This window comes from Papaver somniferum, chromosome 11 (genome assembly GCF_003573695.1).
Source record: "Papaver somniferum cultivar HN1 chromosome 11, ASM357369v1, whole genome shotgun sequence".
NCBI lineage: Eukaryota > Viridiplantae > Streptophyta > Magnoliopsida > Ranunculales > Papaveraceae > Papaver > Papaver somniferum.
The window spans coordinates 133,188,772-133,205,788 of record NC_039368.1 but is presented as its reverse complement, the minus strand read 5'-3'; positions in this window follow the sequence as shown (position 1 = coordinate 133,205,788).

Below are 17,017 nucleotides of genomic sequence, written 5' to 3'. Positions count from 1 at the left end.
ATTCTCTTTTTCTTTTTACTTGGGTGTTATTTGTGCACAAACATTTAAGAACTAGCATCATCGATCAGATCATAATCGATTATTGAGAAACATGAACCATATTTAATCAATTTTTTTTTGTTGAGTGTTTTTATAGGTAGCTTAGAAACCAGCTGAATGTAAAATAACTCAATGTGATGCTGCCAGTTAAAAAATATTAGAACGGAGTACTAGCAAAAAAAGATAATTTTTTGATAAAGTAGAGTAGAGAGATAGTTTAGTGTACAAAAAAATGGGCAGTGGTACCTCTACCAGGATAAGACAAAGTGATGTTGATGGTTTGAATAAAAGGCTTAATTTTGGTAGGGGCAGCAGGAGTCGACAGAGGTGATAGTCTGGTCCAAACAAAAAGGGAAGTGCTTAGATTCTAATTAAAGCAATCAATCTCTTGGTGGCTGGAGCCCATAAATTCTGAGTGGGATTGCAAATAATATCACCTACAGAAGCTCGTAGGAGTCATTTTTGAAGGTGATTCCCTCGAGGTTATCTCCATAATCTCGAAGAAGCCCTTACGAAATTCTAAGAATACTCACTCGAATTTACCAGACGAGATGATGCAAATGTTGCAGCTCACAAGCTAGCAAAGTTTGCTTCTGTTAACACACAGTATGCTTGCTGAATGTCGTGAAGCTATATTTTCTGTAGGTCTTCCTGAAGTACGTGTATAGGTTTTTGTAGCCTGTAGGTTTTGCGGATAGCATTAGTTTGCAATGATGATGGATCTGGGTCTACACGCCCACATGCACCTAAGTAGTTGAGCTTTAACTTTTGAAAGATTGTACAATAAATGGGTAAGCGGCCGTTGCAAGGTTGGAGCTTTGCTTACACCACGTACGTCCTCAAAACTTTTTAATCTTTAATTTTGTGGATGTGGTACGGCCACATATTTGAGGCCAATAATGGCCTTAACATTACTATAAATGCACATGTATGGTGGCAACATAGATAAGCTAAACACAAATGCACTACTGAGTAGATGACCAAAATATTTTAGGCCAAACAAAATCGAAAGGATGAAGGTTGAGGAAGTTTTGAAACAACCCATCAAGCCATCAACTGAAACTCCCCGTCACTCGGAAACTTCTAAACCATCTTTTCTTGATCTGCATCTTGCTCCTCCCATATACATCACCTACAACAGCGACATGAATCAGTGCGTCTCTAACGAGATCAACCTGGAAAAAGGCATGCCAACATCGAGTTGAAAAAAACAATCACTATCTGAGACATTAACTAGATATTATCCCTTGGCTGGAAAAATGAAAGAAGATAGCTTAGTTGTTGAAAGAAACCATGCATGAGGGATTCGAGTATTTTGAATCTGGATTAAGAAATGTTCGACTCTATTAAGTTATTGAACCCTCTCTCTCTCGGAATCATAACAGCATTCTTCCGCAATTCTTACAAGTTACCCTGCGATAGTTTGGCGTCTATACCATTCGATTATGGATTCAAATCCAAGATGCTTTGAGGAATACAAGTCAATGTTTTCAGATGTGGCGGGATTGCTATAAGTATGTATGTGCATGGCTCATAAACTTGCTGATGCGTGTACAGTGTTATCTTTTATCGCTGATTGGGATGCCACAGCTGGTGGTGCAGTTGAACCAGCATTCACTTTTGTCTACACTCTTTTCCCGCGTAAAGATGTAAAAGACTTCAGACCCTTCGACCCGATGTTAAGATGAGAAGAAGAACTTGTTACAAAGTGTGAGAAATACTGTTTGCCAAGAAGAAAAGAGTGTTGAAGCCGTAGATTGTGGAAGGCTTATATGGATTCCATTCCACCGGAAAATCAGACTCATGCTGGCTGCTGCTTTAGTTGATCAGCATTATATGGCATGTTGTATGTCGGTTAACTTGAGGCCAAGGATTTGACTCCACCCTTACCAGCAAATTTTGTTTTGGCCATGTTGCTTGCGAGCAAAATTTTAGATAAATGATCCATATAATTTCGGCGTGGGGCAGCAATATCGAGAGGTGATAGTGGTCCATATAAAAGGGAAGTGTTGAGTAATTTTTGTGGAAACTTACTTTCTTCAGCTAACATTGGGGGGTGTCCTCCAACTCCCAAGGTAATCCCGTAATCCAATTTCAGTTTTTCCTTTTATGAGCTCTTATTATTTTTGGTATCAACTTGAGTTGCATATACCCTATATATCATCAGATAAGAATAACCTTTACATTGATCCTAGAAAGCAACTAGCAGCTACCTCCACCAAATCACCATTACTATGATAGTGATGAAGACGAAGAAAAGAGCATAATAAAAAAGATTGTGGTACAAATACTCCAATGGATATATATATAGAAGAAAAGATTGCGGTGATTCAAATACGTCAATGGTGATGGCGAAGAAGAAGAGACCATTTGGAAGAAATATTAACCAAGCTTCCAGTCCCAACATTGCTAGCTAAAGTCTGTTCTAGTGTCGATTCACAATGATCATAAACGCTTAACTTATTCACATTCTCTTGCATGTAAGCGCAAACAAGCGGGTAACCGAGGCACGAGATGAAACGTTTAATAAAGGGAACACAATTAGCCTAAATATATACTAGTATTCAGCCTAAAAATAGAATCTGTGATCACATGTCATTCTATAGAGGTAGCTCTATTTAGCTTACTTGGTATTTCTTTATTTAGTTTGATTGCTTTTATTAGAACTTACTTGATTTAGGATTTCTGAAACTATATATAGTCCTGCTGTAGAACTCATTCAATCAATACAATTATTTCAAGGTGGTTAATCCCCCATTCAAAGGATTTAGGTAGTTGATCCCATTCAAATTATTTACTTTTAGTACTAGAACCCTAACAGATTTAGAAAAAGATAAGCAGCTATGGCCATAGATCTTATAACTGGTAAGCTAGCCGAAATATCTACCCTAACTCCTCATCCGATGCTCTCTGACTACTTGACTAAGAAAGCAAATGATCTTCGAGATAGGGTTACCAAGCATAAAGCTCTCGTGGAGAAAATTAAATTACAAGAAGCCAAATCAGCACCATCAATAGCGACAATAGAGCTCCAAGAGGCACTTGACGACGTTCATCTTCTATCAAAGCATGATTGGATTGAGAGAGCACGAAAGATTTGGGATCTTCATAATGATGATGCAATTAGGTCCCGGGTACAATCTGAAAAAATGGCTTTGCCAGTTCATATCTATGGCTATCTTACGTGATTACCGAATGATGCCAGTAGTTGCTAGTTGTAGACCTCTCTCTCGTGAAGAGAGTGTTTCTATCTTCTACACCTGGTTAAATGGGGTGGCGCTCGGTGCCAAAATTGCTGCTAAGTATCAAGTATTACGCTTATACTTTTACGTTCCTTCGGAGCGTCTGTACGTTTTTATCAGAAATATTTGGGATCCTAACCATAGAGGAGGTTCAAGGTCCGGGAGTTTTGCGGGAAGCAAAAGCTACTTGGAGTCAATTTGTCGTCCTGAAGATAAGGATCACATTGAGAAGATTTGTCGTCTCAATTCAGCTATTATATCTGATCTCAACAAGCTTTCCATTAGTGGTGTGAAATTCTTCGCGGTGGAACCTGTATCAGACCTTGAGAACCAAACTGCAATATTTCTTTCTAAGCTCAGTATAGACCAGCAAGATATGAAGTTTGCAAAAATTTGTGAGAATGAGAGACTCTCGGACATCCTCTATGAAGATGCCTTTTCCTGATCTAAGCATGTTTTATTATCAAGTTAATTTACTTTTAATAGTTTAATGATAGTTGAGCAAAAACAGCCCGATATTATCTTTAGTCTCATGTAAATGCTCAAAAGTTTGATAAGTTTCGCGGTGGTCTTGCTAATCCAGATACATGGGAGCTGGTTGGTTACTGTTATGGTCTACCTTGCAATGCATAGCAAGTACTCAACGGATTACATAATTTTGGACCCAAACAGGAAAAACTATATATCTCTTTATCATTTATCCAACATCATCTGTCACGGATTTGGGTTTGGAAACTACTAGATGATGCTCGTGAACCTCCAGGACAAGATATGAAAAAACACAAGTTTCTTATTCGTACATTGTTAATTACTTTAATATGCGTCAGTATTTTAGTTCTTTCCCGCACCCTAATGCTGCGAGCCTTCCCATGGTTCCATTCCTTTGTATAACTTCAAGCTATTAAAATGAAGCTCTTCAAGCTGTTAAAATGAATCTCCCAAAAGTAATCTTAGAAGGTGATTCCCTCTCAGGTTATCCAGATTCTTTCTAAACATGTGAAATTTCCATGGCGGCCAGTCGAGATATTGTAGGTGATAACCTTGAAGTTCTAGAAGATCGAGCCCTCATACGAAATTGTAAGAGTACTCATTCCAATATATCAGAGGAGATGCAAGTGTTGCAACTCACAAAATGGAATGATGAAGGTTGAGGTAGTTTTAAAACAAACCATCAAGCCATCAAACTCCTCCTTCTTGCTCCTCCCATATACATTGATTTCACTCTTTCCTACGAATTCAACGACGTTAACAACAACAACAACACGAATCAGGTGCAATATTAACGAACTTGAAGGAGAATGCATGCAAATATATATCGTGTTGAACTAATTAAACAATCACTGTCTGAGACATTATAGATCCTATCCGTCGGCTGGATGAATCAAAGAAAACAGCTTTGATGTTGAATGAACAATGAGGTAGTCTAAGTCGAGTATTTCTAATCTATTTTGTTTGTTTAGATAAACAGGATAAATATGTTTGCCTTATACCAACAACATTATCTTGAATGATTTATAGATCCTCCCTTCATTAAATAAAAACACCATTAAAAACAGGAAAAAGACAACTTCCAACTTAGCACCAACTAATGCACATATTTCTCCAGCTAGCTTGTGATACCCAGTTGCAGCAATGAAAATACCATCCAAAGAAAAGGCTACACAATTTCCTTTTTCCCTACAGATCTGATGAAAGACTTTAAAAAGACAATCATGTCGTCATAGTCTAGCAGCTTCTTAAATAGTTTTTGCTGCAAAACCTCAACGCTCTGCACATCAGTTTCTTCAATTCTTGTTCCCAGCTATTGTTGTGTCAAGCAGTTCATCGTCTGTGTCACTTTCATCAGAAAATATCTTTCGGAATTCTGGCGTATCAACAACGTCAGAAAACAACTCTTGGAACAATGGCTTATCAACAACGTAAGGATACTTTTTAATAAATTCAAAGATCCACTCAGGAGAAGATTTTACAGCGTCACCAAATTCTACTCTGAAACTTACTAAGTAGATCATCAAGTAATACCTTCATAGCATCAACTACCATTTGTTTATCATGCACTTCCATTTTTTTCGGAAGTTTCCAAGTAAAATTTCTGAAACTCTTTTGTAGATCCTCGATTTTGTCCCATGCAGAAAACTCTTTTAGCCAATCCTTCAATTTATTACTTCCACTTGTCGACCCCTTGTCAGCGGAACTTTGCAAATGGTTGTTCATCTCTGGGTTTGCGGAGTTCCCATCTTTAGGTACATGCAAGATCCATTTAATCCAGTCATAACGCTTCCTTATCTTATCACCCTTGGTCTCTACAATTGTTGATGCTCTCACTGCATCCAATATAAATTGAATGTTTTCTGGAATTCCTTCCATTAATTTGTCAACTTGGTGGATGCCTGCTATTACAGAAATAGGAACCCAGCCTTGTTCATTCATGTGCCGCCGCAAGAAAATACTTTTCCATAGACTTACTGGGCTGAAGTAGTATTCTATGTGCTTTGCTATTGTGAAATACATATCATGATGGTCTGGACTAATGTAGTTGCTTCTTGGGTTGATCATTGTTGGCTGCATCAGCTGATGCTGCTGAGCATCTCTACTATCATTAAAGCTGCGATGAGAATTAGGATTTTGACAGTAAGAACCAGGCGAATCTCCAGGAGGATGAGGTCCCCTCCTGAAGGAGGAATTACGCTGATAGGATTTTTGATCTTGTCGGGGTGTTGAAGATGTCTTTCTCCGTAACCCTCATTATTCTCGCGCTGTCAGAGGTACAATTGATGTTGTTATCATTGTGATTATTACAATATGCTTTTGATGAGGATGTAGATGCCGACTTCACATCTGTATTCGATGATAAACCCCGCGCTCTAGCAAACATTGCGATTGTTAACGCTTTACATATTTGCATGCAAACCATTAGAAGTAGATGATGTTGTTGTGGTGGTGGTCACCATGCTTTGAGATGCTAATGCTGATTGGGATCTCTAAGAAAATTGGATCTCCGTGGAGAGATGAAACGATCACTTCAAAACCCTAAAAATAACCCTAAAGTAAGAACTTTCGAAATGATAACAGAATTCTTACCGCCTTTTAAGTCACTTGCCATAGGCGTTCACATTCGACTACGGATTTCTCATGTTTCTTTTCGGCGGTGGGATTAATATCATTGGTGTGCGCAAGGCCCATAAACTCCAGGTCCGGCCCAGATTCAGTGAACATTTTAGAACTAGCAACATCGATCACAACAAAACTATTGAGAAATATGAAGCGCGCTGATCCAATCAATCCAGCTGATTTGGAAGAAAAAAAGTTCATCGAGTGTTTTTACAAGTGCCATCACAAGTAACCATATGTAAAACATTTAGTGTACAGAGAATGGGCAGTAGTACCCTCAGGATAAGACAAAGTGATGTTGATGGTTTTATTATTTTCGGCAGGGGCAGCAGGAGTAGCCAGAAGTGATAGTCTGGTCCATATAAAAAGGCAAGTACTTAGGTTCTAAAGCAATCAATCTCTTGGTGGCTGGAGCCCATGGTCTCTGAGTGGGATTGTAATAATTAATATCACCTACAGAAGCTCATAAAAGTCAATTTTGAAGGTGATTCCCTTGAGGTTATCTCCATAATCTTGAGATGCAAATGTTGCAACTCACAAGCTGGCTTAGTTTGCTTCTGTTAACAAGAAAGGCTTTTGCGCGTGCGACTTAGGATTAGTTTAAAGCTCTATTGTCTGTAGGTCTTCCTCAAGTACGTGTATAGGTCTTGCGGAAATGATGATGGATCTGGGTCTACACGCCCACATGCACCTAACTAGTTGATGCAATAAATGGATAAAGCAGCAAACTTCCTACTCTTTTATTTTGTGGTTGCGCGTATGCCTGCGGCCTAATTGCCTTAACTTGACTATAAATGTACATGTAAGGTGGGCAATACATAGACAAGTTAAACAAAAATACACCACTGTAGATGATCAAAATATTTAAGACGAAACAAAATGCTACCAGGCCATCAACTGAAACTCCTCGTCGCTTGGAAACTTTTAAACCATCTGCTAGAATAAATGGCTAAAGCTAGTACTATTAACAAATAGAAACGAAGATTACAAATGATTCCGCTATGATCGAACAAGACCACAAGGTTTTCCTCTAAACTCCCTCTCAAGAATCCTAGTTCCTTTTTGTGCCTCATTCTCTCTATCATATGAGTTTTTCTCAGGGCAATTCCCACGACGATTGCCAAATAAATTTCGTGTTGAGCCAGGTGGATGGGTGGGTAAATAGGTGTTTCCACTATGATAAATGCACTAAGCAGACGTGCGGATTAAGTACAACCGTTGGCAGGCAAACATAATCCGTTGGCGGATTTCCTTAGATCCGAACGACTACTTTTTAACTGTCATTGGAAAGACCAGTATTTCTACCCCAATAAATACCACTCGAGCTTGAGCTCCCAAATTTACAACAATCTTTCATCCAACTAGTTTTTTCTCAATTTCGATCGCTTTCACTGTTCAACCATGAATATGATTTTGGTTCTTTTGAGGATGGTATGGAGATGGATGAAACCTTGGATGAAGAAGAGGAATAAATGTATATAGATATTTTACGTCAAATGGATGAAGACTCAATTCAAGCTAGAAGGAAGCGAAATTTTATATTGTGATTACAATCAGGGATAATGCCAAAGCCTTTAAAGCTACATGAAGTTATGACCACAAGACGGATGTGGCGAGATCGACATTTTCACCACGGCAAGATGATGCATGATTATTGCTATCATGGATGTGTCTATTCTGATGAGGATTTTCAGCGATGATTCTGCATGGGTTGCAACTTGACGCAAATGATCATTGCCGAGATTTGTCAGGTAAAACCTTTATTTAAATATCAGTTTGATGCACGACATGTATGAGGATTATTCCAAACAAAAGGTCATTGCCTCCCTTTGTGTACTATGTTACCAGTGGATTCCACAGATGACTATTCGTATGGACAAAACAACCGCATTTAGGTATCTCAAATTGTCTTGCGAAACAATAGTCGAGACAACCCATTGGCATCACGATGATTGATGTTACTGGTTTCTTGACAAAATCTCTTTAAAAATTTTCCATAAAAAGTGTTCTTATCTTGTGAGCAACCAATGATTTGATCATCTGTAAATAATTAATTCCTACAAATTGATTCGTCTTCAACAATCGTATACTTGATACCACGAATTCTAGTAGCTTGCTTGAAATTGTTATTGCATTTGTTGTTTGGATTGTTGTGAGGGGGATGCCTAATTTATTAGAAAAATGGACTATAGGAATTTTTCTGAAAGATTTGGATGGTAGGAGTAGTTTTGTTTGAAAAACAAGGAAAAAATGGTATTGAAATGATATGAAATTGAGAAATTTAGAGGTGGAGGTGTAAGAGATGTAAATTTTAAGTTTGAGTAAGATTTGTTGTACGGTTGGATTGAGATATAGTCGTTGGAGTTTGATGGTTATTCTGCTGCCGGTTGGCTAAAACCGCGCAAATTTATTTGCCAGCGAGTTTACTTCGACCGTGAGTTTGTAATGAGACGCGCGTCTCATGTTGGTCCACAATGAACAAACCATCAAATTTGTTGGTCTGGCCACCCATTTTTCATGTTTGTTGAGTCCATAGTTGGAGCAAAATGAACAAACTTGAAGCTTGTTCATTCCATAGGAATCGCTCTTACCTACAAAAGAAAAGCTTATTCCCTTTTTTCACCTGTTAGTTTTAGGTTACAAAGATACTAATGAATTGTTGGGCTAGAAAAATATGGGACAAGCCCAAACAGAATACAAATTTACTCAAGGCATAAACAACAAATCTCCGCCTTGACTTGAATACCATCATCATTTTTTATCATCTTCTTTGCCCATTCCCTCAAGTCTCTCAACACTCGCTGCCACTAACTGAAAATGCGGGGGTCTAACAACCACACCCAATATTTCGATTAGCAATCTGTATGGACAAAATCCAATATACTTTCTAGAGAATCAACTAGACAGTCAGACTCAATCTAGAGAAAAGTATATCAAAGAGTTTATATCTCAACATCTCGATTTGATCTTTACTCAAGCAAATAGAAATATGCGAGTCTTTATCAAAGAGAGATAACTTGGATGGTACCAAAGACCAATATTCAAGGATCAATCAATATCAATCAACAACCAAAGGTCGGATTTCCAATTGATTGATCCAAACGCACAACCTATATTATTTCAATTATATAAACAAATAATATGCGGAATATAAATAACACAGACACTAGAATTTTGTTAACGAGGAAACCGCAAATGCAGAAAAACCCCGAGACCTAGTCCAGATTGAACACAAACTGTATTAAGCCGCTACAGACACTAGCCTACTCCAAACTAACTTCGGCCTGGATTGTAGTTTAACCCCAATCAATCTCACACTGATCCAAGGTACAGTTATGCTCCCTAAGCCTCTGATCGTAGCAGGATACTGCGAACTTGATTCCCTTAGCTGATCTCACCCACAACTAAGAGTTGCTACGACCCAAAGTCGAAGACTTTAATAAACAAATCTGTATCACACAGAAAAGTCTACGGTAATAGATAAATCTGTCTCCCACGAATATACCTACGAGTTTTGTTCCGTCTTTTGATAAAGGTGAACATGAACCAATAAATAACCCAGACTTATATTCCAGAAGAACAACCTAGTATTATTGATCACCTCACAATAATCTTAATCGACACAGTGAAAAAAGATATTGTGGAATCACAAACGATGAGACAAAGATGTTTGTGACTTCTTTTTTATCTTTCCTATCGGAGATTTAAATCTCGAGTCAATTATTACAATCGTACTCGTAACGATATAAACACCAAGATCAGATCACACAACTACGATAAAAGTAGTATCGGTCTGGCTTCACAATCCCAATGAAGTCTTTAAGTCGTTAACCTGGTTTTAGAAGAAGAAAACCCAAGGTTAAAGGAGAATCGACTCTAGCTTAGCAAACTAGTATCACACCTAAGGTGTAGGGATTAGGTTTCCCAGTTGCTAGAGATCTCCATTATATAGTCTTTCAAATTAGGGTTTGCAATCAATGTTATCTTGGTAACAAAGAATTCAATATTCACCGTTAGATGAAAACCTGATTAGATTCAAGATAATATTTCTCAATCGTTGGATCGAAAACTTAGCTTGTAACACACAAATGAAATGTCCAACTTTGGGTTTATGAACCGTACCCAAACATTAACATTTGTTGGTTCAACAATATTCAACCAAATGGTTAGCCATATGATCACTTCCATATCAACCATATTCTTCTTCACCATAACTAGTTCAAATGACTCAAATGAACTAGTTAGAGAGTTGTTCAATTGCAAGGAAATCTTATGTAACTAGAAAAGACACAATTGAAGCAAAATCGGTTTGATTCACTCGAATCAGTTCATGAACTTTATATCCACGGTTTGCCAAAGAATTCCTTAGTTTATTTAAACATGAGTTCAAGAACAACCGGTTTTAGATATAACCACTCAAGTTCGCGGACTGGGTTCGCGGACTTAAGCTCATGGAAGGATTACACAAACTCCAGCAGACATTCTCGGATTTGACAACTTCGTCAGTTCGCGGACTTGGCTCACGCCAACTTCCATTTCTCTTGATCAACAAAGTTCACAAAATTTGGTTCAAGGAATAAGGACTTATACATATATGTGTTTCCACAATAATGTTTATATCCTACCAATGGTTATGTAATCTAAACTCTCATTTCAATCATTTGAAACATTCTCATAGAACGTTATATATCCGTTATTCACGGACCATTTTTCGTCAGAGCAATTTCCAAAGTGATTGAAATATAGCATGACTTTCGTCACTAGGTAAAGATGAATTTGGTTAAAGTGAAAGCTTACCAACACACATTTCGAGAAATAGATAGGCGAGTTAAACTCGGCTCGAAATAACAAATGTGTATAATGAAAGTCTATATCAAAAACGACTTTTGTCTCAAGAGTAGGAGATAGAGTAAATAGACTTTTGAGTGACATATAAGTTCAAGTCTCCACATACCTTTTAGTCGATGAAGATCCACCAGTTCCTTGAGTAGTCCTTCGTCTTGTATGATGATTGCCATGGAGTCTTGACCTCAACTACACTTTCTATCCTAGTACGACACCTTTAGCTACATAGGCTATAAATCAATACTCATAGTTTTGATCAATAATATTGACAAACATTCTTGAGATAGCAACGCATGCGAGTTCGACCGAGTAATGCTCTAACACTAACCAAATTCAAGCAATACTTGAACTTGATACTTGGAACTAGCTTTGTCACATGTCTGTCGGGTTATACGCTGTGGGAACCTTTAAGATCTCTATCTTCCCCTCTTTAACTGTATATTTGATAAAATGATACCTGACGCCGATGTGCTTTGTCCTCTTATGATACATATGGTTCTTGGAAAAGTGAATGACACTTTGACTATCACAATACAAAACTGCACTATCTTGCTTGTGCCGCAGATCACCAACCAAATCCATCATCCATATACCTTTCGTCACTGCTTCTGTGTCTTCCATGTACTTTGCCTCAATTTTAGACAATGTATCTATACTTTAAAAAATCTGCCTCCAACTAATGGTACTACCACACAATGTGAAAGTATAACATGTCAATGACCTTCTTCTATTAAGATCACTTGTATAATCAGAATCCACATAACCCACAATATTTGTTGAATCACCACTGTATTTGTTAAATGCCTAACCAATATATGTACTGCCCCTTCGATACCTCAAAAATCTACTTTACAGCTTGCCAATGAGCCTTTTCGGGACTTCCCATGTATCTAAATACCACATTCACAACTTGTGCGGTATCGGAACTTGTACTAACCATAGCATTCATGATGCTACCAACTACACTTGCATATAGAATTCGAGACATATACTTTGTCTCATATGTAGTTTGAGGTGATAGTTGTTGAGAAAGTCTTAACTTTATTGTCAAAGGAGTACTTACTGGTTTTGGGTCCTTCATACCACCCCGATACCTTCTCAATGTAATCATTCTGATATAAATATAACTGTTAGAGCACTGCTCGGTCGAACTCGCAAGCGTTGATATCTCAAGCTTTTTTGTCAATTTTAGTTGATTAAAACTATAAGTCTTGATTTCTAGTCTACTTATAGCCATGTCTTGGATTATGATAAAATGTGTAGTTGAGCTTAAGACTTCACGACGTTCATCGATTGAAGACGAAGATCTACTGAGGAGAGCTTGGAGGAACTTCATCAACAAAAGGTATGTGGAAACTAAAACTTATCTATCACTTAGAAGTCTATTTTATCCCCTATTGAGACTAAGTCATAAATCTATGTAGAATTTTATATTATACACATTTGGTATTTCGATCCGAGTTTAACTCGCTTATATATTTCTAGAAATATGGGTTGGAAGCTTTTTGCTTTAGCTACGTTCATCATTATTCTTGCCGTGTTTAGTTGGAAACAATTTATTTGTTGGAAACTAAATAATAAGTCAAAAGATGATCGTGTGGGAATTGCCTCGGAACATGTTGCATGATTTGTGTGAGATAGTCGTTTGATGTAGACTCGGAATATTTCATGTTGATCACTTGAAAATTACTTATAAGCTAATAGTTTGTGTGAGATAGTTATTATCATCTTCTAAGGATATTTGAACGATTGAAATGGGAGTTTATAACAATTAATCTTTGTCTGGACACAACACAGTATGCATACCAGTATGCAAACTTTTGTGTTATGATTCAGGTCCAGAAACCTAGTCTGCATACCAGTATGCGAACGTTTTTAATTGTTAAAGTTCGGGAACCAAGTTTGCATACCAGTATGCGGAAGGTTCTACCTGTGTTAGGTCCGAGACAATAGTATGCATACCGATTTGCAAACTGCTGGACAAGACCAAAGTCCAGAACTATAGTTCGCGTACCCTTTTGCAAACTTAGTGGTTAAAGTTCTAAAATCGGTTAAGTATGTTTTCATACTCATGAACAAATATATTTATAAATTAAGGAATGCAATATTTTTAAATCGTGGCTTAATGTTCATGAATTGATTGTCATGAATCAATCCGATTTTTCTTGAATTGTTTCTTATATACTTCTATGAGATATATACAATTGAACAACTCTATGAGTAACACAATTAGATTATTTTGATTATCTTTCATAATTGATCATCATATTTGATCCAGAAGTGTTAGATGAATGTGGATAAGACAAAAGTTTTCATATGACTAACTTCGTCAACTATTGTTGAGCCAACTCAATATACACTTGTAGGTACGGTTACCTACATCTAAATGAAGGTATATTTCATTTTTGTGTAACAAGCTAAGACCATCTAACGGTAGATAGATATTTATTTGGTTTTAAGGAAACTTAATTATATTGAATCTTAAATCAGGTTTTCATCTAATGGTGAATATTGAATGCTTTATTTCTAAGCTAACCTAGCTTTGATTGTAAGAATCCATGATTTGAAAGACTATATAAGGGAGAACTCTAGCAACTGGAAAACCTAATCTTGACACTTTCATGTGTCCTAGTTGCGACTAGAGTCGGTTCTCCTTTAACCTAGGGTTTTCCACAACCATTATAGGTTAACGTCTTGAAGACTTCATTAGGGATACGTGAATCCAGACTCAACTATTTTCTTTATAGTTGCGTGTTTTGATCTTAATTTTTCTATTGTATTGAGTACCATATTCTCTAAGATTTGCTCGAGATTTATCTTCGATAGGTAAGATACAAATAGTAATCATAAAGCTCTTCGTCTCATTCTTTGTGATTCCTCAATAACTTCTTCTACTACCATATAGTTAAGTTATTATGAGGTGATTGATATTTCTAGGCTGCTCTTCGGGAATATAAAACCGGATTATCATTTGGTTCTTGTTCACCTTGATTTATCAAAAGACGGAACAAAACTTCATAGGTACTTCTGTGGGAGACAGATTTATCTATCAGAATAGACTTATCTGTGGGAGACAGATTTGTTTGTAAGTCTTCGACTTTTGATCGTAGCAACTCTTAGTTGTGGGTGAGATCAGCTAAGGGAATCAAGTACATAGAGTCCTGCTGGGATTCATAGGCGTAAAGAACGCGACCGTACCTCAATCGGTGAGAAACTTGGTTAGGGATCAACTACATTCCAGTCTGAAGTTCACTTGTAGCAGGCTAGTGTCTGTAGCGGCTTAATATGGTGTGGTTTTCGAATCTGGACTAGGTACCGGGTTTTTCTACATTTGTTGTTTTTTTGTTAACAAAACATCTGGTGTATGTGTTATCTCTTTTCCGCATTATATTTGTTTATATAATTGAAATATCACAGGTTGTGTGTAGTTCAATCAATTGGTAAATCCGACCTTTAGTTGTTGGATATAAACTGATTGACACTTGGACATTGGTCTTTTGTACCGTCCAAGTTATTTCTCTTATCAATCAGGATCATAGATTTCTATTTGTTTTGTGTTGATTGATTTAAGAAAAAGAGATATAACTCCTTGATATCTTTCTTGGTTGAGATCTCTTTATAAGCTGGTGCTATCAGGATAATGTTGGAGTTAGTCCATACAAATTGACGAACGAAATATTGGGTGTGGTTTTTAACGAAATATTTGATGTGGTTTTTATGCCCCCACTTTTTCATAAACTTTCCTTCAACTTGGTTTTTATATGAACCTCTATGCCAAATATCTTCTTTGTTGCACTTAATTCCTTCATTTCAAACTCACTACTCAACTTTTGTATTTCTGATATGTCTTGGCAAGCTATCAACATATCATCAACCTACAAGCGCAAATACACAAGTGAACCAACTTGGAGATTTCTTTTGACCATACAAATATTTCTTCAGCAAACATACATGATATTTTTTGCCAGAAACTTCAAACCATTTTGGTTTTTGTATGTAAATACGTTCTTCCAAATCAACATGATAAAAAGTTGTCTTAACATTTAATTGTTCCAATTCTGGATCACTCAAAGTGACTATAACAAGAAATGGTTTAATAAAATTATGTTTAACGACAAGAGAAAATACCTCATTGTAGTAAATGCCTTTCCTTTGTGTAAACCCATTTCCACAAGACTTGGTTTGAACCTTGTTCCTTCACCATCTGAAGTACCATCTTTCTTCTTGCTGACCCATTTGATTTCCACAATCTTTTGTTCCATAGGTCTTACAATTATCTCCCAAGTCCCATTCTTGTCAAGAGACTCAACTTCTTCAATCATAGAAGCTCCCCACTCTGTTGATTCTTCTCCACTGATTGCTTCTTGATAGGTGTAGTGATCACTCCTATCTATGCTCTCACCTACTTGAAGTGATGTTGGAGCATTAATGCTCAGTTGAACCCACAATCTTTAATATCTCAAGCTTGTTATAAATGTTAGGGGGTGAATACAATATCCTGATTTCTAGTCTACTAAGTCAAGTTTCGAATATGTTAAAATTTTAGTTGAGTATCAGAGATCACCCTTGAAGACTGAAGATCGACGAAGACATTTGGAGAACTTCTATATCAGGTATGTGAAGACTGAACCATTTTATTTTGCTCACTATACCATCATTCTATCTATTGAGACTATGTTGTATGACTTATTGTAGATTTACTAAGAAGATGTTTCGAGTCAAGCTTGTCGTGTGAAATATCTTTAAATATGATTTAGCGATTAGATGTTCGAAAGTTTCTTAACAATTTTAGTTTTATATATGAATTAATTTGTGGGTCAATTGAAAGTTTCCCATGCAAATGATTATATCACTTGAGAATGTTTCATACATTATATGAAATTACTGAAATTTCTACTCAGGGTAGGTTGGCGAACCAGATTGCAAACCACATATATCTAATATTAGAAATACAGGAAGGTTGGCGAATCAGTTAGCAAACCATAGATATCTGAAATTAGAAATACAGAAAGGTTGTCATATCAGTTCGCAAACTATAAGTTCAGTTAGGTACATTTCACAAACCAGGTTGACAAACCCTGGTGAACAGAAATTTAAGTTGGATATAAATTGGCTAGGAGTTGGCGAACCCGGTTCACGAACTGTAGTCAACCGAGTTCCGGAGTCTACTAGAGTTGGCGAACTAGAATTAGGTCGGCTTGCACAAGTTAACTTTCTTCAAAGCTTCAAAGATTTATGTTACTGAGTACTATCCAATTCACGTAAATTCTATTATCAAGTTGTGCATTATAAAATATTAGGGGTACATTTCTTTTGTTTGAGAAGGGATCCCCTCACACTTTTATTATTACACTATCTTACACGTTGGAAGTCATTTTTGCGAATAAAAACCAAACCGTAACGTATTTGAAGCTAATACTTTGGGCATATGTTGCTATTACATAGCTATAGTTTCCTACCAAAATTGTGTGTATTCCTAGACGTATAACACCATCATCTACTACTTTTAAAATTAGTCGTTCAAAATTTTCGGATTTCTGGCCATCGGAACTAAGACCGGTAAATTGTGAGGTTTTATATTTCGGAATGTGCTCATTTTTGGTAGGCATGTAGAACTTGGTAAGAGGACTATATCCTCAAAATATTAGCTTGAAATCCATTACGGTTTGGTTTTTATTAACAAAAATGACGTCCAACGTGTGAGAATAAAAGTGTGAAGGGATCCTTCCTCTTTTCTTTTTTTCAATTAGACATGCACCCAGAGCAACGTATAAAATGAA